Genomic DNA, 27,926 nt, shown 5'->3' on the forward strand with positions numbered 1-27,926 from the left:
CTGTAAAGTTTTGAATGATCACTCTGGCCTCTACACAACAGAGCATCTTCCTTTGAAGGTGGTTGATTTCATTGAGGGTTAGGGAATGACCCTCAAGCATCTGGGCCAAAGCACCTTACTTTCAAGGACACATATTTTCCTGCTGAGCTCAGAAGTGTCCAACATCTGTCAAGAAAGCGCACCAAGAGTTTATAACAAACAGACTTCTTTTCAGGATATGAAATTTGCTTTCCACAAATATTTTTCCATTGGCACTCAACTGCTAAAATATTTACTGAAAGTGAGCACAGGCAGGACATGAGCTCAGTGAAAGCAGATTAATGTGGTGAATAGATGTTTGTGATTTGGCGTGTTTGCATTTATTGTTTGCCCTTTGCTACTGAAGAGACAGCATCATCAAGCCTTGTGTGTTGCTTGTAACAACCATGTGAACTCCTAGGGCAAGAACATCTCTCCTCTGCTCGGAAAGCACACAGCACACTGGGATGCTCAAGGAAATAAATAATAAACTGTAACAATTAGTGCAATCTTTTCTCTCATTATTAATTCTTGAATGTGATGGAAGTCACATTGCAGTTACGTCCGAAAGGATTACTGGTGCAAGTAAAGTCTACAGGGTCACACCCAGCTGTTGTAGATCATGTGGGGCTGAAAATACAAATATCTTGAGTTGCTAATCTGTATCTTTAAACACTTAAAGCCTCATTTAAAGTAAAATTTGAAAAAAAAATTGGTGAAGGCAGCCACAGTGTGCTTGCAGAAAACCAACAGCAAATACTGATTTACTAATTTATTCCCAAATTAAAGCTGAAATCATTACTTTTTTTTTTTTTTAAGGGAAAGAAAAGAATGGGAGAAAAAAGACCACTATGGCTTCTAAAAGAGAATAAAGCATAAAGATATCCCTCAGAAATTAACCTTCTTTTTAGATCACCACTTTGCAGGCCTAAATACAGGTAAGATTTCCATCCTTTGCGAAATAACACTACTGTCAGTGAGCAGGCACTGTTCCTCCTTCCTCAGACAACAAGTATGGTCTGCAAAGCTGCTGTTTAAACTACACATCCAGTGCCGAGAGAGTTAATTTAAATTTGATAACAAATGGCTCTGCTTTTGAAATGAATGTAGCCTGGCAACTTCAACTGAGAACCCTTCTTAGGGCCTCAATTATGTATGCAGCTTCTTTGAGAAATAGTTTCACACATCTGACCCAAGGCCCACAATGCTGTTGCCGTGAAATAAAACTGTACGTAGGCAATGGTTCATTTCTGTACAACCTCCGCATTTCTGTACTCCCCCCACCCAGGGTGCACATGTAAAAAACACACAAAATCGCTTATTCCAGACCGGTTTCTTGCATTACTTGCATCATCTCATCCACTACCATCTGAATACAAATTCAACACGTATGATCTTTGTTCCAGCATTTAATCTGCACGCGCATTTTTTTTTTATTTTAGGAATTTCCAGCCACTCTGCTGGGCTGTCCTCATCAAAGTCACTGTGTGAAACCAGAGAGACAGACAACGGGTTAAACACCCACACCATTTCATTTTTAATTTTTTTTTTCTCCCCCCGCCGCCCCCCAAAATGGCTGCTTTGTCTGTGTGCATACACCAATAGCAAATGTCCTTCTGTTATTGTACAACCAATTTGATGTGTCAAGTATTCATATGCTAATGGTGGTACAGTTTCTCACTTTTTCACAGATAAATTGTAAAGATTGTTACAGACAGTGAAACACAAGAATAAACAGCTTTTATTTCAGATGTGATAAATTACTTTCCATTCAAAAAACATGCAATACATGCTACTGACCATTATTGTTTCTATTCATTGCAAGTTTGCCTTCTGTTTTTCTTTCTTAGAATGGTTAGAAAATCTTTGGCAGATATAGCCAGAGTTGATGCAAATAATTTAATTTCCTTAATATGCTTTGCACTTGCATGATGTAAAGTTAATTTTTGCTCAGTTTTCACCAGCAATGAAAGTTTTGCAATGCACACAGACATTGTTCTCCCCTACAGAGCATTCATAATTTTTAAAGCTTACAATAGGTGTGATTTGAAGACTAGGATATTTCGTCTTACGTGTTAACAAAATATGCCATAATATGCATGCCCAGAATCCATTACTTAGGAAAAAAGCTAAATACAGCATAAAGCAGAAGCAGAAGAAAATAATAGCCAGCAGCTTTCTGTCCTCTTGCGAGATCAACATTTATTCAAAACTCAAAAAGACTAGGAGTTAAGAATGTTCATTTGTATTTTGTACCTGAAGTAAAAGAGGACTGTTTTCAGAGACCATATTTTATAAATGTGAAATAATTATTTGGCACAGATAAAATGAATTTGCTTATTAAGCAAAGAGGGGTTTTTACAAACATAAAAATGGGCTTGCATTTCTACTAACTGAAAATGTGTGGGTTTATGTAACGTAGTCAAGGATTATATCTGTGTCCTCAATTTGGACATCAAAACACATTTATATAATTATGTTGTTCCACAGTCAATCCATAAATTTAAGGAAATTCTGAGTTAAACCCATCCAGATGGACACCATTAATTTAATTAACCACTGGCAGATATCTGTGCCACCTCACTGAAGTCCATTTTCAGTCACTGAACCCTGCCCCAGCCCAGGGAAGAGAATGAGGTCCGCTACAAATAAAAGCCATACCTGGGAGCTGTGTATGTTAGGGCTTTGCCTTGCCTTTGTGGAGGTAGAAGGTAAAACATCAATGGCAGCTTAATGCGTGCAACATCAAGTCACTGCAGATATACAGCAAGAAATTTGGCAGTGCAAAAAGACAGACCCTCACTGGGGCATCAGCTCATGTGTAACATGTCATCCTGTATACTTATGATATACATTTAACCAGAAGAGTAACTCTACATTGGATGATTTCTTTGAATTACAGAACAGTGTGAAATCCTACCGATACGTAATATGTACAAGCAACTGTTTGGTGGGGTTGGGGCAGTGAAGCTTGATTTATAATGTACCTAAGCTTTCTTATTTTACATGTGCCTCATTAAGGTTGCACTGATCTTGGGGATCTCTTACTTCACGGGGGAAGTTAGAGGTTAGGGGAGGAGTTGATTGCTGTGGTACTGGAAGAGGGATGTTGCATGTCATACTTCAAGCAAAGCATTAAATCCATAGTCACGAAAACTGCAAAAGTTACAAGAGAAATGGGGAGGAAAGCCTTTGCTGACCAGCTGGCATGTGAGCCACCACTCTTCCACTTCATAACGAAGTGAGCATCATCCTCGCAAACATCAGTGCCTGGTTAGCATCCTTGACAATAAAATGTATGTTTCTGGAGAGGTGGACCCACAGGCACATTCAGCTCTCCGAAAACGCATACTCCTAGAGTTGGTTTTCCTGCTCTGTGTGCCCACACTGTGCATTTTCTAAATGTTGCTGGTGTTGCTGATGTCCTCCAGGTGTTGTCTAGAGGAGTCAGTTTTGGCAACTTCCTTTTACAAAGCAATTGTGCTGATGCACTAGGATGTCAAACTGAAAAATGAATTAACCAGACTGTTCATAATCTCCTCTGAGAATTTCTACAGGTGTCTGAAACAACGACGGTCAGAGCACAAAAGAAATGCCACAATGTCAGGGCCCCACTTTCTCTGAGAGGAAGAGGGGGGAAACTGAAAAGAAAAGGACATTTGCAATTTTGGTGCCCGACCACATTCTGCAGTAACGGTCACAGAGCCAATCTACCCTGCCCTCGGAGGGCTGATGACTCATTATTCATCCCATGTGCTTGCAGGCAAGTGTATAGTTGCTTATTAAAGAGTCTGGTTCTGCAAACACTTCTGCACTTGCTTGACTTTAAGTATGCAAGTAATCCTATTGGGGTGAACTGTCAGCAACTAATTCTGGGAGCAATGACATTGCCAACATCTCAAGACTAATATGAGAACAAGAATCAAAATCCTAATGCCTTGAAGGCTGGTGAAAACCAGTTTTCACCATATTTTTATCTAGTTTGCTCTGAGAAGTTTTCTTTCACAACTTTATTTTTTTTATGTAGCTGTTTTTGCAGTAATGGGGGGGGGGGAACACAAAAACATATGAAAAAGAAGAAAATGTGAAAATGTTCAAAGAAAACACTTTTTCAAAAAAAAAGAAAATACACAGAATACAGAACAATCAAAGGCTTTTTCCTCAAGTGCAGCACACAAAAATTAAAATAAAATAATGAAAATTACACTAACCATGACAATTTTTATCTAAACCATGAGAAAAAGCGTAATTTCTTTTTAATAAGATACCTTCTTCCAGACCTCAGCCAAAAAAATAATGCCCACAAAGGCAAATAAATGTGCATAGTAAAAGTTGATGATTCCTTTAAATAGCAGATACAACTACTAAGAACATGCATTTGCAAATGCCAAACTCTACAGTGCTGTGTTGCAGCTATGTGCAATGAGTTTCTATTTTTAGAGTAGTTACAGAATGATCAGGACAATATGCACCTAAGTTCTTCTAAAATGAGCAAAGAATTGGATGATACTTTAGTTCTAAGCAAGTTGGAGGAAGTTTGGGGTTTTCTGCATCCCTGTTAGGAAGTGAGGAAAACTGCAGTAGGGATAATATGAGTGTGGACCCTCACCCACACCCCAGAGAAGGTGCTCCAAGGAAGAAGAGGAGTAAAACCGTGATGTACTCCACTGTGATTCAACGTCCACTCCACAGCTTTGGGGTAGCTTCCCTCAAAGGCCCTGGTGAAGATTTTTATCCATGCCCCACTCTTGAAGCTACAGGAGAAGGGCACTCAGATTCATAATTATTGTAATTTTAAAATTATAATCTCCACAGAGTTGTTTTCAGGATATGTTGAATTAAAGTTTACTTAGAAATGTTTAAGCTGATAGATAGTGGATGCTAATTAGACAGAAGGTGACAAGCAGGTCAAGGAGAAGAAGATGTACACAAGGTTACAATTAGTGTACTTTACATCTTTGTGAAATTTTTATCTAAAGCCTGACCGCAGGTGTTTTACAAGCAGCCATTTTTTTTTTTTAAGATTAAATGCCATAGTCAGTTAAGTTTTTCACAAATTATAGAAAATGATGGGCTCGTATCTCTGAGTAATTCCTTCTGCCCACCCTTCTGAGGGTGCAGAAAACTCCATCTGCAATAGGTGAAGGTGCTAAGACTCCACAGAAATGGCATATTTGGAGAACCAAAAGAAGCAGCACAAGAGACTCACGTGCCAGTGTGGTCCTCCTCCAGGGATTATGGAGGTGGCACCACACCATAAAATGGCAGGGCATCTTATGTGACAAAAATGCACCTGGTCAGCTATCTCCTCATCTCACCCCAGTCCTGAAGCCATATCACTTTAGGGCCTTGGGTGAATAGGGAGAGTTTTTGTGGCCCCAAATCTTACTTCCTTTCCCCATAGGATAATCCATTTACCTGGGCTGTGCCTCTTAATCAGAATTTGGCCCTTTAAATTTCAGGCACAACATAAAATTCAAAAAGTATATTAATGTTGCAATTGCAATTGTGTTTGCAATTGCAATTGCTATTACGATTACGATTATGATTCCTATCATTGACCTATAAATTCCCGAAGCTTAAGGCTGATGTGACTCATCAGATCACACCAGTCCAACCTTCCGAGAATCGCAGGCCACTGCATTTCATCTGTTCTCTCCTCCGCCGAGCTCAAGGACCTCTGCTGTTTGACTAAACTGTTACTCGTGTTTAGCTAAAGCACATCTTCCAGAAGATGCCCAGTCTTCATCTGAGAGATGGAGATCCTGCAGCCTGGCTTGGTAGTTTGTCAGATGATCAATCAGCCTCCCTAGCAAAAGAAGGTGTCTAATTTCTCATTGGAATCTGTTAGGCTTCAGTTTCCAGCCACTAGTTCACCCTATTCCTTTCTCTGCTGGATTAAGGAGCCCTCGAGCTGCCAGTCTGTTTTCCCCGTGCAGGTACGTACACACTGTAATCAAGTCCCTGCTCAATCTGCCTTTTGATAAACTGAATAGATGCAGTCTTTAAGCCTCCCACTGTAAAGCTTTATCTTCAGTACAAGAAGCATTTTGAGGAGTCTTTTCTACCCCCTTTCTAACTTTTCTTTAAAAGAACCCCATAACTGAACTATTTCCATGATGGTTTTACCATCGCAGAGGGCAAAGACAAACCCCATACGATGCTGTACCTGCTATACCCTTTTCTGGCTGCAGCAATGCTGGAGTTTAGTGTGACACTGAGATCTTTTTCTCAGTCACTCCTGGCTAAGATGCAGTCCCATATTTTGCAGGCACTGCTTGCCTTCTACATGCAACTTTCATTCATCTGTATTAAAATGTCAGAACAGACTCCACTTATTAAGTGAAGCAGACCACTTTATTTGATTGTCCTCATCAGTGTTTATTACGTCACCAGCGATTTTAGAGTTACAATCAAATCATCAATGAAAATGTTGACAAGCACTAGCAGTGTTCCTCCCCCCTGCAGGTCCCAGCAGAAAATCCCTATTTTCACATTTCTATTTTTAGAATCACCCATTAGCCAATTCTGAGCCCATTTACCATTTATTCATTTGGGGTTGATGTGGGGGAGAATAGCTTTTGTTTTACACGGTGTAATAGTAGTAGTTCTATTCAGAAGTTGGGTCTGTTTGACAAAATTAATTTCCCTTAATCATGTGTGAGCTGTCCTTTAATTCCCTATCAACTGATTCGCAAAGCAGCTCTTTTTCTCACTGGCTCAAGTTACTTGGGTAGGACTACTTGCCCTTTCTGAATATTGGCACAGCAACATTCTCCCAGTCTTCTGGCATTTCCTTGCTATTTCAAGGTTTATTAAAAATTAACATCAGTGAATGAGTGCTATCCCCAGCCAAGTCTTTTAGGACTCTCGGGTAAAAGTTATTCAGACGTACTGGCAGATATTGTTTAACATCTGTGAATTGAGTGGAAAGTACTTATTAAACTCATTAAAATTTCTGAATGGAGAGCAGAAATAATTTTGATCGTTTCTAGGTTGCCTGTCTACTAATAGTCTTATGACAACTATTTTCTAATAGAATCCTAATGTTTGTAGGATCTGTTTTGTTCTCAGTGGTTTTTTTTTTTCATTTCTAGATCTGTCTCCATCTTTTTCAAGTCCTTGTATCTGTTTCTTTATTTCTGTTAAGATACCATGAATCTCTTTCTTTTCAGTTACCTACATGAAAATTCTCTTTCATACTTATTGCGATCCATTTTCTTTGTTACCCCACTGTAATGTTTTTTTATTATTATTATTTTAAATTTCTGTATGCTGCCTTCATTTCTCTGCTTGGCAGCCAGAAATAGTGTTGCCTGTTTTTCTTGTGTAATCACGGTTTTTGGCTGTCTTATAAATTCATCTCATAGACTCCTTAATTGTCATCCACACTGTTAATTCTAAACATTCCTCTTCAACATATCCTTACATTTTCTCTGCCCATGAGGCTTCCAATTTGAAAGCGTGACATATATGCCGTATTACTACTTGAACCTTTTCTCCTTCTACTCACACTGAATGCAATCAAGTCAAAATCACTGATCCTTGGGCAGCAACCAACTTGCAATGATTAAATCTTTCTTTTGTCCATCACACTGAGATCTAAAGTAGGGTTATTTATTATTAGACACTTTATCTTTGGAGACAGGGATTGATCACCTCTAATTTTTAGCAGAACTGTCGATATGCTGCTAAGGCATCTACTTTGTGTGGCCCACAGCAAGTCGTAAGGCACCTACATATTTTTTACAGTCTGTTTTTCTATTTTTTGCCTTTACAAGTCAAGTTACAAATGGATTTTTAAACTGTTGATGGAAGTTTTAATTTTGTTAAGACATAAACATTAACAGTAATGCTTACAGTAAAAGCAGTAGCTAGTGATAAAAATGCCATGGATAATAATTGTTTTCTGGAGCTGGTCAGGAATCAGCTCTAATTGTTAGGTAACAATTAAATAAAGTAGAACATGCAAGGAAAATTTTAGTTAAAACTTCTAATATCTGTTATATAACACCATGTAATTCTACAAATTCAATTTTTCCATTTCATTATGTAAGATGGAATTAATAACTTCAGTTTTTCTTAATTTTTTTCCCTTGTAATTTCATGTTATCTATTTAGATACAATTACACCCTGTCCAGAGTTCTGAGCTTTCAGTTCAGGGCTTTCAAATTCCTACTTCATGCAATTAGTACCTTATCTGAAATTATGCAAGTCAGCTGCCTGAGTTTGCACTTTGTTTGCAAATACAGTAGTTAACCTCTCTCTCAAATCTTGTTTATCACTTAACATTCAAGCACCATTTTTGTTTGCTGTTGCAATTGCCTTTCAAAAGAGATAGTTTAATATACTATCTTAAACCTGAAACTGACTATGAGGTTACTTCAGGATCAATCCAATATGTGTCAGGTCAGTGAGATATTTGATCTTCCATAATTTACTAATGTATATGAAAACCAGGCAATGTGATCTGTGTTAATATAGCAATACTCTGACCTCAGCAACAATGATTTCATTGTAAGTAAGGTCTTAATTAAAAGCAGGTAAGTTGAGAGCAAAGTGTACTGAGAGACTGTTAACATTCTGCAGCCATCAGGCCTTTCTTCTTGCTTCAAAAAAGTGCAGGTTCTGGGTGTTAATTACAAAACATGAGAAACTTACAGCAAGTTAACTTGGAGGTAAGAGTTCCCACTCACTGCAAAATACAAAAAAGGAAAAAAGACAAGAGAGACAGACACGGGTGTTGATGACCTTAGAGATTCGTTCAGATGAATAGAGGTTTATAACTCAAACAACTCATGAAAAAAACAAAGTTTTCAGCTGACTTCAGAGACAGTGTGAATGCCACATGTGACAGAAGAAATAAAAGAAAGGATGTTAGAGTGGGAAATGAGAAATGCTGAACCTCCGGGTCTCCCCAGGAGAAATCATTCTCCTTGAAATGTGACCACTGTTGCCATCTCACCCACTGCCCTGTAGCATCTAAAGATGCTACCTGAATGATAGCTAAGCCCTCTTAGATTACTTGTATTTGCCTTTAATTTTGTAAGCTAAGATCTTTGCCATACTTTCAAATTAAAACAAAACAAAACAAAACAAATTGTATTGTATTCATGAAGGTCAAATATAAAAAGGCCAGACTCATGATTCTAGACTCCTAATATTGCCTTTTCTTTGCTAAAGTCTCCTTGTCAGTATTTCACTAGCAGAATATAAAATCATCCCTGTCATGTTTATAAATTACTGGCAAAATGAGTAGCTCGGTGTCCCCTAGTGAAAATATAAACAATCTTAAGTCACTTCCCTCCATTTCTTCTCAGGAGTATTCACAGTTTGACTTTAGGCACTTAATTTAGATGCTTTGAACCAACCCCAAAGACAATTAACTCTTTCCACTGACTACAGGACCAAGACATTGTGGTGGTTGATGTGTTGATTCACATCTGAACCTAATGCTCCATGCCACCTTTTCTCCAGCATCCACCAGCAAACTTCTGCCTCTTTTTTTTCACAATACCTGGATTCCTCTCAGAGTCTTACTATTTTGTGTGTGCATATGTGTGCTGCTTGGTTTGAGTACATGTGACTCAGTTGTCATTATTAGCTCCTGATTTTATTGTAATTGTTGCACTTTGGGGATGTGGGGAGGGAGGAATTCTTCATGTACCAGAAAAAAAAAAAACAAACCTGGATCTAGTCAGAATATTCTAATTGAGTTCAACCCTCAGGGCTCAGAAACCAGAAGAACCCAGTTATGAGAATTTCCTTTTTTCATAAACTTAAATCCACAGCTGTTATTACAGTGTTGGAAGACTGAGGCTGATGACTGTTTGGCTGTTGTCTGAGCATTGAAGCAACTGATGGGAGCAACCAAATTTTTCCTGTGCCATCTGCTTTCAGATGAGCATGGCACCCAGGACATTTGGCACCTGTCTGAGATATAGACCTCAGGACCCTGACCCTAAGGGGTACATCTAGCCCACTACAACACTTCAGGTCAATTTGGGACCAACCCCATGTCCCTACCACAGCAGACATAGTGGGTTTTGACTCTAAAGTGTTCTTCTGAAACTTGGCTCCAATGGAAGGGCTTGTGGTATGCAACTGCCATAGCCCACCATGAAGATGTTTCCTCCTAGGGAACAGTTTGGTGGGACTCAAAATCCCCTCACAGACCTGACATGGCCTAGAGGAAGAGAGCAGCACAGGAAAATAATGAGAGCTTTATTTTCTTTTTGCACTTGCGCTGCAGCTATGGGAATAAAGATAGTACAACTCAGCAAAGACTGGGGCTGGCTATCAGCTCCTGCTTGGCAACTGCTCTTACTATAAATAGTGATTGATTGCTTTTCAACCAATTATTAGAGTCTTGTTATTGGAGTTGAGCTAATAAAAATGTAGATGTAGCATATTCATAAGGGAAAGTTAAGATTCCTTTTTTTTAGTTACTATAGGTGAAATAGGATTGTATTTTTGAGTGTGCTTAGTTTAGTTCACTGATTACACTTATAAGGTGCTTTACTGTGTTTCCAAGAGATTGGTTATTTTTCCTCAAAACCAAAACCAGCCTCTCCCTTGATGATTTACAGTTTTATCTTCTTTCGCTTAGCAGCTGTTACTGCTGTTGGCGTACACGTGTGTCCTAGGAGGAGACTGTTACAGATCATCCTCAAATAAATGGAACAGGCGTCCATGCAAGATGCATCTTACAGCAGCAGATGTATCTGCTAGGTCAGTGACTACCAAAGTCCTTATTTATTTGTATCCACTCGATACAGATAACATTTTTGTACAAGATTTCTCAATACTTGCTATTTATTATATGAAAAGCTTTTGGCAAACACATCTATGCTGTCACATCATCAAGTAACTCTTCCCTCAGCCAAAAACAACGATGATATTCCCAACTTAAATGTCATGTAGCTGAGGGTATCATCCTGGGAGGAAGCACACAGACACTGCAATGTGTAATTAATATTGTTGACATGAATAAGGCCATAATTAAGCAATAAAGTCAGCATTCCATTAAAGTCATTGTAGAACCTCACTCCTTTTATAGTGGTGTTGTGACAGTTTCAGTATAGAAAATATATTCAACATAACATCAGTATGTCATTTTACATTGTGAAGACTAATTTTGAGGAAGAAAACCCAAACCTTTTTTTTCCAAGTCTTCTTGTTCTGCAGCTTAGTTTACAATATTTGCTGCATTCTAGTCATACCTGAATTTTATTATTTCTGTTTAATAAATAGTATAGATCCACTCCTCTGTTCTTGTTCATGGGTGGCAATGGAAAGGCAAAAGGGTGGATTATACACCACTAAGCCATTACAATACACATCTCTTTTTCCATTGCTTGCATGTGGATTCTTTAGCAAACTGCAGTGTGAACTATACTTCATAAGCCCAGCTGTCCCAGTTAAAGACACTGGGATGCAAGACGGTGGTTTAAATCTAGCCTAATCTAAGCTAAAGCATCCTACATAGTTTCATTTGGTCCCTACCTGCAGAAAGCCTGAATGCTTGCCAGCAGAGCCAATGTTTAACAAGCTGCAAAAAAATGTTGTAAGAATGGTTAGTATAATGTAATCTTTGAGTGTGACACTGTATCTATGGGTATTAAAATATTTATGAAGTGGAGGTAATTGTTTATCTACCCATAATGTTTATCTACCTATAATTTTCTGACTCAAATGGGAGTGCTGTAGAGGAAGGGGAAGGAAGGAAAGAATGGAAAATAATGTAATTTTTCTCTATTTGTCTTGATCTGCTCTTATTTTTCCCATATGTACAGCATGTACATTTTTCTCGTTATAGAATATACAACTCAGTTGCAAATTCAGAATGGAAAAATTATTTCTTATTTACATTTAATTGCATTTCTTAGTTCCCATATAATGACATATAATGTAACAGTTCTGCAGCTGAGACCAAAATGTGTGGGAACTGTGGAGGGACCAGAAAGGTAGACAGAAAAAATCCTTTCCAGCAACAACTCCGTGTCATGTCTTGCCCCCTCACTTAGAGTTTCCAGTCACTGAAAAAAGAGAACTATCACATATAGTGCAAGGAAATCATATAGGACACATGCAGAAAAAAATGAAGAGGAGCCTCCCAGCACTTTCACCCTTTTTACAACCCGCCTCCATGATAAAGGAATCAAGAGAAACAAGCAAGAAGGAACAAACAAAAGAAAAAAGGGAAATAAGAAGTTTCAAAGAGAGTGTGTGTATCTTTTCAGTCTTATTTCTTCAGCGTTTAAAGTGTTGTCAGAAAACCGTATAATTTTAGTTCTTCATGTATTTAGAAAATTACATGTTTTTCTTTTAAAATCCTTCCAAAATTGAATCTTCCTTTTCAGTGGAAATCTCAGTTCTGCTGCTCGCTATCCAATCGTCATGATTAACTGACAGAAGGAATTATCTGGAAAAACTGAGCGGTTCTTTTCTTCTGCTGGCAGCAGCTTTTAAAACTTGGGCACGTGCTTGCTATAGGCAATCTAGATTTTGTCTTTCTGAAAAAATTCTGATTTTTCTACTACAGACAATCTAGAAACGGAGCTGCTGAGTCTACCCCAGGGATACACCTGTATCATACAGGCACAGGTCAGATTTGGTGTGCTAAACTTCTCTGCAGTTACATTTTATTTGCCTTTGAACTCCTTTCCTTAGCAGCTCATGTATGTATGATATCAAATTAAGGTAGCAAATTATCTCATCATCTCTGCTATTTTGTGTGGCTAGGCCAAATAAGCCTGTCAACACAAGCCTAACAAATGACCTGTCCCTGAAAAAACTGTGTTTCTCCAGAAAAGCCCTACTGACCCCTGGCATTTTGTGGGGATATGCTACTACCTTTAGGTGGTATCACATAAAACAATTACAAATATATTTTGTATATATGGGGCGGGAAAAGAGAATTATTTCCTTCCAAAAAAATCAATATTTATTTCAAATTTCCTCTGTTTCATACTTCACTTTTGTCCCTATTGTCTGGCCAAAATACCCTTCATCTCGCTGGATTGTATTTCAGATATTTCTTTCCTTCCCCGTGTAGCAATATCACTTTGCTGCATGAGTTCAATGGGAATGGAAAAGTTGCTTCCTGAAGTGAGAGGAGAGATGCAGGCCTGCTGGAGATGGGGATGGCCTGCATTCCGCAGAACTTCTGGACTGCATCTGGAGCTAAATGGGCCTTATTGTTTCCTTCAGGGTGGCCAACTGATATCAACACCCCCCAGGAACATGACACTGCTGTAAGTGCAATTATCCCATGGGAGTAGGAGCTATCCCTGCTCTGTACGCAGCCAGGGAATGAGAGGTGATCTCTCTGCCGCACTTGATCTGTGGTTTTGCTGAAGGCTATAATGTGTAATCTATCCATATTGATCATAGCCGTATAGATTTTGACTAAGAGCCTAGTTTGTGATGTGTCTAACTCCCATGATTTGAACAATATTGGAGGTGAAAAATATTTCAGGGGCTATTGAGAGAAGTGCACTCCTGGAAGAATTATGTGAAATTATGTGAAAATAAGAAATATGGAAATGACCAGAAAATACATCCCTGGTTTTATTTTTTAAAAATTGAGTTTCTAGTCTTTATGGTTGCAAGGAAAAGCTGGATAATGTAACTTATGTACAAGCTAATGACTTGAACTTTAGACAGAAAATAAATGAAATTCTAAAATAATCTTTAAAAAAAGATTGGATCTGAGGAGATTCAGAGGGAGTTGATTCCCAGTTTTCAAGGTATCCACTAACATCGTTGACATATTTTCTCCTGTCCCCAAATTTCCCACAGACTACAGGAGAATTTTCAGATTCTGCTCTAGATTTTCAAGAAAAACTTCCTCAGTTGGTGGGGAAAGATGACCTAGTTTTAAAAGTGCGTCCTTGGTTTGAGGCACCTCCCACCTCCAGGGAAAAAAAAAAACAACCAAAACTACCAGTCTGATTCCTAATTCCTTTAGGAACCCCTCAAAAGATAAGGTTAGGGACAAAGGGGGGGAAAGCCCAATATTTCAAGCTAGATTCACTCGTTTTAAAGCACTTTTATACACACAATGCTATGGATAAAAGAGCAGAAGACAAAGGTGCCTCTATAGCCTCCAGGGGCAGGACTTACTGACTTTTCCTTAAGAATTAAATGTGAAGACCCATAGGACTGGACCTTCTCTGCCTGGTGGCCTGGGCTGACTCACAGACTTGCAGGAGGCTGGCCACGGTAGTGCTGAAAGCGAGGAGAACTAGCCAGGACTGACCACGAGCAGTCTCTGTGACCGCCTTCTTTCACACACAAAATTAGGTCTACTTTTCTCGGTCATCTGGGCAAAACTGAACTTCATCACCCCATGACAGTGCCAGATCGAAGGAGAGCATGTAGTCACGGCATAGCTCATCAGAGAGTGCTGAAGAGCTGAGATTGCTCTTCAGAAAAGGTAAGAGAAACTGTGATTTTTGTCTCCTCCGCCCCAGCATTGACGGGCGCCAAGGACCAGACGCTCCATCACTGAAGCAGTGGACATCCTGGATTTCCAGGACATGGACACGAGAGCAGCAAGCAGGGGTGGCTGTCATTTGCTGCTGCAGCAGCCTCCCACCCCATTTCTTCTATAATTAGAGCTGGCTGATCACATCTGTGTTGTTCTAACAAATCTTCAGGAGAGTTTCAGAAACTTCAGAGCAGCAGTGTCCAGAAAAACTTGGTAGGCAACCTGAAACTTTTCAGGTTTTCATGTCCAGAAGCACCTCAACCTTCTAGGAAAGAAGAATCTCCTGCCCCCAGGTAGCATTCTGGCTGGGTATTGCATAAGGATAAGTGCTTTTATGAATATTTCCTCTCCAGTGCGGATGGTAGATCTGACCTGAAGGTTGAGATTGACAGTGTGCAGGTCAAAGGACTCTGACCATTCATTTTGCTGCCCTGCTGCACAATCTGTGAGGTCTATGCAAGCAGAATAGCAAAGACTTTAAGCTGCCAAGCAGGGAAAAAAAAATTAAGACAGAAAAACTAATTGTGCTGTTGGTGAAGCAAGACATGGTGCTTATGATGCCCTAGACAGGTCCACTATAGATCAAGTCTGAAACTTAATGAAATCAGTGAAAATATTTTCATTGATTTTGGTGGGAATTGGATCATGGCCAACTAATTTAACGCAGGTCAAAGAGGAGATGGTATAATATATATGCATATCACATATAACGCCTAACATAGTTGCAGCATGTAAGATACATACAATATAGCATGTATACTTAAGACTTTTATCAGTATCAGGGAGGACAATTATAATAAAAAGTGACCTTATTTTGCTTGAAAACAATGTGGAAGAAAAACATCTTAATTCATTTCACCATGTTTATAACACCCTATAACAAAGATTAGGCATAAAAGCAGACACACAACAAAACAACCATTGTATTTCTCGAGTAGCGTGTAAACTAAGTTGCTGCTACACTATTAGTATCATTTACCTTCGGATTTCCGTCTATAATACAACAAATAAAGATTTCTCTAATTCCCTCTTGCCTGACATAATTTAGACAGATTGCCATAAAGCCAGTTTGTGGACACATAAACCTATGTAAACGAAGTTGAGATCTTCACAAAATTCTGCTAGTTGGCTACTGCAATACTGCAGAAAGTAAAGGGCTGTAGGGGATATATAAGGGCTTAGGACTGAACTGACTAGTGCAATTACACTCTCACAAAACAAAATCCGCATTTGTGAGTTCTATGTTGTGTTGGATTTCAGAAGGTCCAACTTTCAATGAAAGATATTAATCCTGAAACTAGCTCCACATTAGGTTTATTCTTATGTGAGGACTTGGATATCTCCAAAACACGCACCCAGATTACTTCCTCAGTTCAGAAAGCAAGAGAATGCCTTTCCTCTGACCTCGCTTTATCTATGATTTAAAAAGGAGCTTTTGACTGAAACACAGAGGATCAGGTATTTTAGTTAAGCATCTGGTTACATTCTTAACAATAAGGAGTATTGAAACTAGTTCTCAACACCAACATGGTCTAATCACCTTCCCCCTCTTCCCTTTATAAAAAATCTAAAAAACAGTAAACATTTTGAAAAATAAAGAGCAGTAGACCAACTGAGAAGAAGGAGAAGAAGCAACAACAAAAAGAAATATGTTTCATATAATTAACAAAGTTTCCTCCTGAGAGCTTTTTAACTAGCTAAAGATAAGTCTTTCCTCTGCTAAATGCCACTTTTATTTTTGACAGAACACCAGCTCTTTAGCAGTTCAACAGAGAATTGGACCCAATCTCAATCACCTGAAAATGCTATCTGACCAAAAAGATTAGAAAATAAGTTCCTTCATGGCGTGCATGATCACTCATAACACCTTTAAACTAAATACTTTTTCAATTCATATGAAATGTGACAAGCAGAAAAAAACTTAAAGAATTTATAAGATTAAAGGAATTGCTAAGATGAGCCTATCCACATGAACTTTAATGAAAAGCTGTTTTGAATAGAAAACTGTAGTTTCTGTATGTTTTACATAATAGATAAATAGATAACTTTATTTTAAAGAGTTTAATATTCCATCAAAAAGGGAATGAAACTTTAAATTTTGCAACTAAAAACTTCGCCTTGAAGCAATTCTGTTATAAGAGGTAGAGACACCTCACTGTGTGCCCTGGCATGTATAGATTAGCTTGCAGCAAAACAACAAATTGAGCTGTCTGCCATGTAGGTGATGCTTCAATTGCTTTCTTTTTATTTTAACAACTGCTTGGAGGATGGAGAAAGAAGAGAAGTTAAAAATACTCTGTTCTACATGGCTTGAAGAGTTATTGCAAGTTAAACATTATTTGAAGAAAGTATCTTATCAAAAGCATGAAAAAGATTTCAAGATTTTTCTGTTTTTGACTTTGGTATATTTCCATGGGGAAACGTGAACCAATACAGGAAATGTCAAAATGTAGGCAATTTTATGAGATTTAAGTGTAGCATCAGGTCCAATTTTATTAAGTTCAATGGTGTAAGTTTACCAAGACTTCTGATGAAAGGTTGTCTTTTCAAAGATTCTTTATTCAGAAAAAATAGTGGAATTATAACATACTGTTTTGGACATAATATATTATAGCACCTTTGTTGATTGTAGTATTATTACCTACATATTGAAAGTTTGATTTCTTTTTGATAGGTTGACAATGATGCTCTTTTTTTATATTATTCCCAGTGTTTCAAAGAATTTGTTTGGTGGAGCTGCCAAACAGCAAGTAACTAGAATGTCTACATCAGAGCACAAGTTTTTCAGACCAAAAAGCTAAAGTGGCTTTGGCATGACTTCAAGATTTACTTTTCCATTAAAAAGCAGAAAATTGACACAAAATAAGCACAGAAAGTCTACAGGGAATGTTTCACTTCCATAACCTTTTGTCCAATCCCATCCCAATTTAGACAGCTGCATGTCTTGAATCGCATTCATGAACGAGCACTTAACAGATTTGCACAAGTTTTATTTGTGATCCTTAAAAGCTTTTTGCTCTGTCTGTTTTTCTACAGGTTTGTGTTATTCCCCTACCACGCCATTCTGTGTATTTCAAGTTCACACCTAGTTCATTGAGACAAATGGTAGAGGTCAGTCACTTGGTGGCTGTTGCACAGTAGTTCTCTTATTTCCCTGACTGTTTGAGCCAGGCTGGCTCAAAAAGAAACACACCACAGCTTCTCGGAAAGAGAAGTTCCAATTCATCTGAATTTTCTCATACAACTGTACCCCCTCCCCCTTTTCATTTTAGTCCATCTTAAAAAGGCACTTACTCTGCAATTTCCACAAAAGAAGACAAAAATAATCACCTTCCATCATGCCAAATTTCTTCCCATTTTTGTGCCATTTTCCATGTCAGTATGCTATAATTTTATTGTTATTGATATCAGTTAATAGAAAGGATTCTTTTTCATGCACTGTAGGTCAATAAGCATGCTGTCAGTTCTAAGTAAGGAAACAAAAAACATTTAAATGTAGAGAAATAGGTCTTCATGCATCTCCAGTCCCTAAATCAAATTCCTCCTTGAGGCAAAGCTATCCTCATCCATGTGACTGGTGGGCCTCTGTTGTACAGAGATCTAGAGTATTCCTTATTTTCTTCAGTAATGCATTTATTTATGTTTTATATTTGACATGACCTAAGTTTCTCTAATCACTTTTCCAGAGGCATTTCTTGTGATATTTCATGGCCAGATCACTGAAGCTTTCTGAGTCAACAGCTGCTCCTGTCCAGCCTGCCCTCTGAAGGGAAGTTGTCATCCTTGGTAGGCTGGTGAAATAAAAGTTTCTTCACCTACACTTTCCTCACTTTTCAGAATTACTTCTTCCCTTCTCAAAAAGGTGCCCAGTAGGCCAGCATCTTTCATTCCTTCTCTTTTTCCTTGCATGAGGAAGCTCTAATGCTGAGGTGATTCCTTAACTGGATCTATGACTTTTTGACAGATGTACTTTTTGTCCTCAGCACCTGCCAGAGTAGGCTGATGTGAAAAAGCTGAGACTCATATGGAAAACCTGAGTTACATGTGCACCTTTGCTCTGGTGGGATGCTGAAAAATGAGGTCATGTTCTTATTAGTTGCACCTATGGCACTCTGCTCATGACTGAGAAAAAATACTAATCTAAGAGGCATGTCCCACAAGTCTGGCTACAGTGGTTTTGTGCTCTACAATACCATTTTCCATTTCTTGTTTGTAGGAGTGGTTGGCTAGGGAGGGATCATGACCAGGCAGGTAAGGCAAGGCAAAAGATGTAATTATTGCCCTGATCTTTACCCAGTGCAGTGGCTCCCATGGGACTCATAGAGGTTACGGAGAACATCTTCAGGCTTATCTAAGTTAAATGGAAAGCTACTTGAGTCCCCAGACAGTTTGTAGCTGAGGGTGTGCCAGGGTTGCCTCACCCTGGCAATAAGAATGCCTCTTATTCTAAATTTGCATTTACTGCAGTTGTGGAGATCAGACCCAATTGTTTGAAGAAAAGCTGAAATAGGAAGTGCCATTCAAAAACGTGGTATGGAAAGAGGTACTGTGCTGGTGGTAAACCAGCACTACTCAATGAAGTAGGAAAATTGGTTAGAGACATAAAGGCTGCTCCAGGAGAGGGAGAGGCAGACCGTTACCATCTGGATGACTTTTTAAATCATTTCGTATTTTCTTCTTCAGTTTTTCTTGAGTAAACAGCCAGCCTGCCAGAGGAGTTAACCCCAGAGAGAGTTAAGGTGACCAGACATTGAAGTGCTCTGTACCAAAGTGACAACCCTGTCCAGGAGAGGGCCACGAGAAGTTGCCGTGAACAGCTCAGACAGCCCTCCTGAAGGACGATTCATCTTTTCCAGTGACTGCTGCCCAGACTCTTCTCCATCGAGAGCACATCATGTGCCTGAAGATGAGAGCATGATAAGGGCAGAAAACCATCAGGCTTTAATAGAGTAAAGGTGTTAGGAAAGGAGATAAGAGCATAGAAATAGGGATGAACATGAGTGGACGTGATGTAAAAGGAAAGGGAGAGAAGAACTTGAGCTCTCCAGTGGAGTCAAGAACAGAGAGACATGAAGCTGCAGAAAAGGCAGAAGAGACTGTAGAATCAGCTCTTGAACAGGGAACAGAAGCACAGTTTTTTTACAAATGTAACAAACACAGTGTTTGAAAACATAGGAAGAAGGAGGAAATCACTTGGTACCTGGCCTTGTTGATTCTCTGGCAAAAGAGCATAAGAACATGGGACTTCAGAGATGGAAGATAAAGTAGCGTTTGTGGTCTTACAGGAGGAAAAAGCTAATGATGAAAAGAAAGATCAAGAGTTTACATTACAAAAAAAAAATAGCTGTAGTCAATAATCCCAGTAGAAGTAATACTGTCAGAAGTAAAGAGCAGAATGCACTGCAGCAGTAAGAGACACTGCCAACTTGTAAGTCTTGGAAAGGGCACAAACTAGGGGTGGAGGTCAACAGACAAAAGGGATTTGGTGTGAAAGATCATGAAGAAGGATCAGTTCCAAGTAGAGATGAGGCTGAAAGCACATCACTGCAGTAAGATGTGAGAATCGATGAACTATTTTAGGACAAATGGTAAGATAAAGAATAGGAAATGAGAGGCAGCAAAATGGAAGTGCTAGCTGATTTGATGATTAAAACTACAGAGGAGTGATAGGGGGACTTGAAATACCAATAAAGGGGGGTGTGAGCAGTCAAAATCAAAGGGAACATACAATAAAAGGTATGTAGTGACATCAGTCACAGTGGAATACAAACAAAACAATTAAAATTCAGTATTTACAGAATTATATTGTCTGATTACTTTTGCAATAAACATTTTCATCCAAATCACTTATTTACATTAGCTTAAGCTTACAGTATCTAATCCTTGCTTGACAGATAGACAGCTGGACAAGTAAGTTGACAGAGCTACCTACAAGGCAGACAGTTTTGGGGTGAGAGTGGAGAATGGCTGGCTGAAGAGCTGAGCACATTGGCCTGGAACCCTCAATTTTTTTAGAACTGCCAAACAGCTTACCCTTGTTAAATGAATGTAATTTAAAAATGCATGGTTTTATTTTGGTATTTTAAATGCATGTTAATTTTTAACATAGCCTTTAAAATTAGCCTTATTCTAGGATTTAACCCTATGCTAAATTCAGTCCTTGTATGTCACAGAATCATAGGGAAGTCCAGGTTGGAAGGCACTTCTAGAGATTGTCTGGTCCAACCTTCTAGGCCTTGGATTAGGTTATCCAGGGTCTTGTCAAGCCAAGACATGAATACTTCCAGCAAGGTAGACTATACCACTTCCCTGGGGCAAACTGTTCCAATATTTAAAAGTGCTCTTAGTGAAGTTTTTCATATATCCAGACAGCATTTCCCCTGAAGCACCTTGTGTCCCTTGCCTCTTGTCCTGTCACCATGCATCACTGTGAAGTGAGGACAGCTTCTACTCTATAACAACCTTTTAGCTACGAGATTACTCTGATCCCCTGAGCTTTATGGTCCCCAGGCCAAAGAAACACAATTCTTTCAACCTTTCTCCAATCGTCAGGTTCCCCAGCACTCTGATCACCTTGTTGACCCCAAATTGGACCCGCTCCAATTTTCCAGTGCCTCTCTTAAAACTTTTTAAAATCCTTTCACAATGTGAAATTGTGAACGGATTGTCTCCTCTGAGCTGAAGAAGGAAGGACACCTTTGTATGCCAATCCTACCGATTCTTTTCGATATGTCCATTAGCCATAGCTTTAGCTTCTTTCCTATCATAAACTGTGATAATCCATAGCTTCTCCATGTCCTTTCTAAGTCTCTTCTCCTCCACCATCACAACACATGCAGGTTTCCTGCCACAATAGTTCCCCTCTGTGTTTACTCAGATCATCCTCCCCCATTCTTTACCGGGCTTTGTTTTGCATGATGTTCAGGCAAGAGGCAAGTGCTGACTCTAACCATAATGGACAACATGTTGGCTTATTTCCTAAAGGCTACAAAGTGCTCCTTTTCTTTGCAGAAGACTGTTTGCTTTAAGAGTTTGGAGGAATAAGATGTATTATGCTTGGGAGGAGATTCCTTTCTGAGAAGGTCCTTTATTGGATAAGCATACAAAGTCTGGTGATCCATGAGAGTCAGAAAGTAAAAGGTTAAAGGTGAGAGTGAGAGAAAACAGGAATAGTTGAATTCTAGGCAGAAAGCTCTGTCTGCCTTCAGAGCAATTAAGAGAAATTGTCAGCAAGGGACCAAAAGAATAATTCAAGAAACATGATGTCACAGGATATCTGTGTCTATGGTATTAATGATATTTAGGATTTATTGCTCTTACTGATGACCTAAAGAATATGCAGAAGCCAGGGCGAAAATAAAAATTAGAAAATTGCAGATGGAGGCTTATTTTAGGGCAACCTTCAGCAAGACTTTTTTATCTTTCATGACTTTCAGAGCTGAGATTTAGAAGTGGAAAGCTGTTCTCTGGATACTTGAGTAGACTTTGAACTGAAATAGGTTTTCTTCACAGCTTTTGGGCTGCTTTGTTCAACAGAGGCTGTTGCAGATGAAACTAAGCACAAAATGTAATGCCAATACATTCACAGTGCTGTTTCCCAAGACCATTAAACGGATTTGTTCACCAGCTTTGGCACAATTTTTATCCAGATATTTGATCTAGGTTCATCACAAGGTTGACAGCCCACAGAGGAAACAAGTAGTGATCTGGAACTGGATAATAAAACAGACTAACTCGGAAATGTGCAACTGTGTAGATCTGGAATGAGAAAATTTAATTTAAGATAGGAAGAGCTGAAAGGCTATACAGAGACCCTTCTTCCTTATAAATGGGAGCCCTTACAGGGAGAATTACACCACTTTAATAGGCACATCAGGTCTAAGATCTTCAATGCACAGAGAGTATGGCACTGCTACAAAATACTGTGACCTTAAAAAAGGTGGCTAAAAGCTGCTGCAAATGGAGGACATGCAAGCCCATATGCTGTCACCAAGCTCAAAAAGAGGCAATGAACTGGAAGGCTGCTCTGAAGCAAAAGAGGGACTGAGATATGGACCTCTGATGGCCTGGAACTCAGCAGAAGATAATTTTCAAGAGGTGTGGGAAAAGGGAATGCAGGAGTCCAGGTGGCTGCACAGGGAACAAGAATGAGGTTTTCCTGGATTCCAGGAAAAAACAACATGGAGGAAAGAGAAGAATCATGTGAGAGAACAGGTTCTGGGGGAGAAGAAATGGTGGCAGAAAAATTTAGTAAGGCTGAAGGTAGAGAGAGGGAAGGAATATATCTGGTGCAAATGAGAGTGGAAAAGAAACAGAATTATCACTTTTTCCTCCCCAAACCACAAAGAAGTAGATTCTGACCCCTGCTCCTGCTGAATTGTTACAGCAGCAGCTTTTCCACTGAAGCCTTAAGTTACCACTCAGTGTGAGTAAAGAAGGCAAAATTAGACTTTTTTCCACTAAAAGCAAGTATATGTACTTCAATATTTTCCTAGATTTAACCTGGAAACCTGCAACTGCTGTACTGGTGAGGTATGTGTTGTTTGGGTATGAATAGGGCTGTGCTGGGGAAACCATGGAAAGATTTGGTGTATATCAAAATATCTCAGGATTTATGGTGGAAGGGGAATGAATATTCTTCAAAGTGAGGGAAGATAGCTGTAGTCTGTGGCTTAGAAGGTCACAGTGTAGCAGAAGACAGAGGGCAAGGTACGCTGGAGATATGAGCCTGAGATTCAGAGCTAGACTTCTGCGAGGGCCAAGAATATTTGGCCATGCTAATATTTTCAGCAAATTACGTAATGTGACCTATCCCCACAAATCACTAGAGACTGCTGGTGAAAGGAGTTTTCCCCATCTAACATTGCAGTTACATAAAGCTCGGCTGTGTGAAACCGGTGCATACATCGCACCAAAAAGTGGAACAAATGCACTTTCATGAGCTTCCTAACTGTAAAACCCCAGCTGTGCTGGGATGCTGCTGTCCTCCAAAAGCTACATTAGGATGCAGGAACATGTTGGCATGTTGAATGTGTTCGTGCTGACACATCCTGAAAAGGGTATGTCATCTGAGATTTTAGCCCCTCATGCCAGTTATTTGCATACCGCTGTCTGAGGTTATCGGGAGTGTGCATGTATTCTACGTATTTGCTGAAATAAACAACACTCATAAGGCTCCTCAGATGCACAGTCAATGGGGAGTTCACTGACTACACAAGATTCTACATATTTTGCAGCAGATTCAGATTTCCAAATACAAAACACCGCTCGCAGGGACATGGGGTAGATTTATGACTCCATCTGAGGAACTTGGGGTCCATAAACCAGTGAACAGATCACCCTCATCCATATACAGGTTTAGGTTTCCACTTCTCCAGGAATATTTTCAATGACAGTCCCTCTTAAATAACTGCAGTGCAAGTGTTATTTCATAAAAGCCACTGATATGTATTAGAATTTGCATTATTTTTAACTCTTTCAATTGAATGTCAAACTCTTTCAATTAAATGTCAAACAATTTCAATTAAATGTCAAAAGTGAAATTGCTTGCAGAAAACAATGCAAGATTTTCTTTAATGCGGTGTATCTTTCAGTTACAAGGAAGGAATCTCACACACTGATACTGCAAAAGAATCCCAACTTTGTAATACAACCTTTACTTCACTGAACATTAATAACACTTGACAAAAATCCTATGAGCTTGAGTCAAGTCTTGGGTCGCATGTATTAAAACATACATAATTTTGTTAAGCTACACCAGGGTAAAAATCTCTGAAACATACAAAAGGAGCAAACCTGTTCACAAAGTGCTGCAACAGAAAGAAATTCAGTAGAAATTTGATCTCTTGAGAGATTTTGATATGCAATGCTATTTCCTAAGTAATCTTAAGAAATTTTCAATGAAAATGATAAACCCAATCTGCCATGCTGTTTGTCTCACTAGAAGCTTTCATCCCTGAAACAAACCGAATGAAAATTTTCCACAAATGAAAAACATTTTAAAGTATTCACAGATGTTTTATATTATTTCAAAAGAATATGTTGGGAGCAAAATTAAGATGAAAATTTTAGCTTTTTCTAGAAAATAAACAGACCAAATTTATGGGCAACTTGGCCATAGTTCTTTTGAAGTGCATGAAAAAGAAGATTGATGATGAATGTATTTAACTTCTTCACCTCACATACTGTATGGAGTGATTTCGGCCAATACTATTTATTCCTAGATACTATGCTACTTTCAAAACCTGTTCTTGTCTACATTATATCTAATATGCAAATGGCAAGGAAATACTTTCCTGGATTGGACAGATCAAATCTGATGTACACCAATTTATGACTGGAACATTGATCATGTGCAAAGTCTACCAGTCAAACATTAACAGTGTATGTGATGCATACGTGGAGCTATAGAGTTGTAACTAATTTCCTCCATAGAGGGAACAAAACAGACTGACGGTCCTTGTAAATGTTAGCTTTCTAATAGTGCTTTGAAATTTTTCTTTCTCTTTAAAAGTGTTTTCCTGAAAAGTGTTTCTACTGATCTGTCCTATGCCCATTCTGGTGTAAATCAGGTGTAATTCCCTCAAAGTGTAGTTACACTGCACTGAAAGTGATGAAAGAAAGACTAAACAGTCCTAAAAGTATTTTTTCTCTATCAATGTGGAAAGGACATTTGTGGAAAACAAATAAATTCACATCAGTGAATAAACATTAAAATAAATATAAAATATTTCTAAGTATTTCAAATATTTCTGATAAAACATTTCTATTAAAAGTTATCTTATCTTTGAAATAATTCTACATGGAAAAATGAATCCGTTCCAGTTTCAGCTGTTTCAGTTTTCTCATGGGAATGGGAATTGATACAATAAATAGAAGCAGCTTATTGTTGTTGCTCTCCAGTCTTTGACTTACGTTACTAGAGCTGTTTCTCTGAGCTCATCCCTCAGCGCTCATGGTTAATAATCTTTCAGTGAAGAGAAAGTTAAGGCTTCTTTTTCAATTTTGTGTTTCTTTTTAATGTGCATCAGCTCAGCTAGCTGAGAAATGTCTTGAAATATATTTTGGAGGGAAATACAAAGCAAAACAAGTTATTACTGAAATTATTTCCTCCCTCCTCCAGCAAAAAAAAGTCTCAAGCTCTGTGAAAGACAGCAAAAAAATGCACATGAATCAATTATGAAAAAGAGAAAGTTTCTTTGAATGAGGAAAAGCTGATTGGAATTAAGATAGGCTTTGTTCATATCTGCAAGGTACAAGGAGAGGACTTTTCAGTGGAACAGAAAAGGGGGATTTGGGAGTGTTTGGCTGCTTAACGCTATAGTGCTTCAGAGCCCATGTGAAAATTTGCTGCTAGCTATTAATCATCATTGTGCCCCTGCAAAGAAGCTGTTACAATGATGACTATATGTCATTATATTCCCACTGTAAGTAACGAATCAGAGAGCTGGGAAAGTTGGATAAGAGCGGCTGGCAAACTTTTAAGCGGCAGAATCTATTTAAATAAATTTACATCCCATTTGCTACTTTCTCTGGTATGGGAATCATACTTTAAAATGAAACAATATGCTGTGTTCATGGGCCCTGGTCTTTTATTCTCCTGTCTCTGAGCCTACTTTGCAGGTCAGCCTTTGCCAGCGCTGACAGCACGCTTTTCTCATAGCCTCTCCTTCTCATAGCCTTTGGTTGCTTTCAAGTTCAATTTAGCACAATGAAGTTGTTATGCATGACAGTTTGGAGAGCAGAATAGGTGGTGTCTGAGCCTGCTGTGTCGCTACAAAGTGGGCTCATTCTCCACAAGCCAGCTCAGTTACTGAAGCCTTGCTGGTGGGACACTGCAGTGGACTTCCAGACGTTCCCATCCTGACGAAAACAATTAGCTTCAAACTGCAAGAAGCCGCAGGGTCGCCCTTTCTTTCAGTGAGACTGCGCCATTTAATATGCTGCAGTGGATTTCAAATTCGTGTTGATTTATCCTGTTGTACTCTCCTTTTATGGTCTTTATTTACAGATGTGTAAAGGAACAGGGAAAGTTTGAGTCTCACATGGTTCAAGAGTTTTATTAGAAATCTAAACCATTGTTTTATGTTTATTTTATGAAGAAATAGAGTTGAAACATGTCAGGCTTAATTCCGTTAGGCTGAACTGCCTAAAAGAGAGCCCTGAGGTTCCTCAAACAGAACCTGAAAGTGTCTCTTCTGCTAACCATCAGCAACAAGCCAAACAATAAACAACCCCAAAACATTCAAGATGCCAACACGGTCGTCTAGTAGAAGAATACCAAAAAGAGCTATAAATCATTTACAAACGGCAAATTACTCAATTATTAAAAATAAGTTCATTTTGAGCCTGTGTTTGAGGTACCACAAGACACTTGTCTATGCCAGGCACAGCTCGGCAGGTCTGGTTGTGTTCACCACTAACAACATCGTGGGCCACCGAATTCAGTAGTACAACACAGTTACTACTCCTACAGGATAACTATTACTTTCTTTTTACATGAACTTAGCTATTAACACAATGAAGCTTTCTTGTTTTTTTTCTTATCGGGAATTACTAGCATTGGTATGGGAAAGCAAGCCAGTTGCACACTACTTGACTGTGTGTGCTATTAACAGATGTGCTCGGTTTCTTAGATTCCCCAGTAGAAAAGAATCAGTTGTCTTGATTATGGATCTTACTAATTACTGGGTAAACCCATCAAATAATTCTCATTCTAGATTAAAAATTAGCTCAAAGAGTATTTCAGCAATCCTTCCATGAAAGACTGCACTATTAGAATAGTAAGCTGTTCCGCCCCCCTTTGCCTCTTCCCTCCCTATCTACCCGTCTCTTTCTTTTTTTTTTTTTTTTTTTTAAATCTGCAAGAACATAATATTATCTAAATTCCTTCTTTGTAAACTGCTTGGTTTGGCTCCGTGCTGTTAAAAGGTAAAATGAAATTATACCAGCAAGCCTTTTGTATCTTAAAAATTATTTCTGTTTATCTAAAGAACCAGCTAATGTAATTAAAATATCCAGTTTTAAACAACAAAAAATGCGTCAATTACAACTGCAAAAATGTTACAATCTGGTCTAATTGCAGTTTGAGTTTCAGAAGGTTGATTTTTACTACTGCTAATTAACCTTCCTCCGACAATACATGAGTATGACTTGGTGTAACTAGCACGCTATAACAAAAATTAAAACAATCAGTACTACATTTCAGGCCAGATGTAGACTTCTCTGTTGAAAAAGGGAGAGGGAATTAGAATACTTTGTTTCTGATATAATTTATACCAGTGTGTCAGACCACCAGAGCTAATGTTAACTGTTAAATACAGAAATTTTCTCTGTTATTCATTCACAAAAGGCCAAACATTATTTCTGCAATATTGATGCAGCTAAACACTTCCTTTATTAATGAATGGCCTC

The sequence above is a fragment of the Buteo buteo genome, chromosome Z, assembly GCF_964188355.1.
Source record: "Buteo buteo chromosome Z, bButBut1.hap1.1, whole genome shotgun sequence".
NCBI classification, from domain to species: domain Eukaryota; kingdom Metazoa; phylum Chordata; class Aves; order Accipitriformes; family Accipitridae; genus Buteo; species Buteo buteo.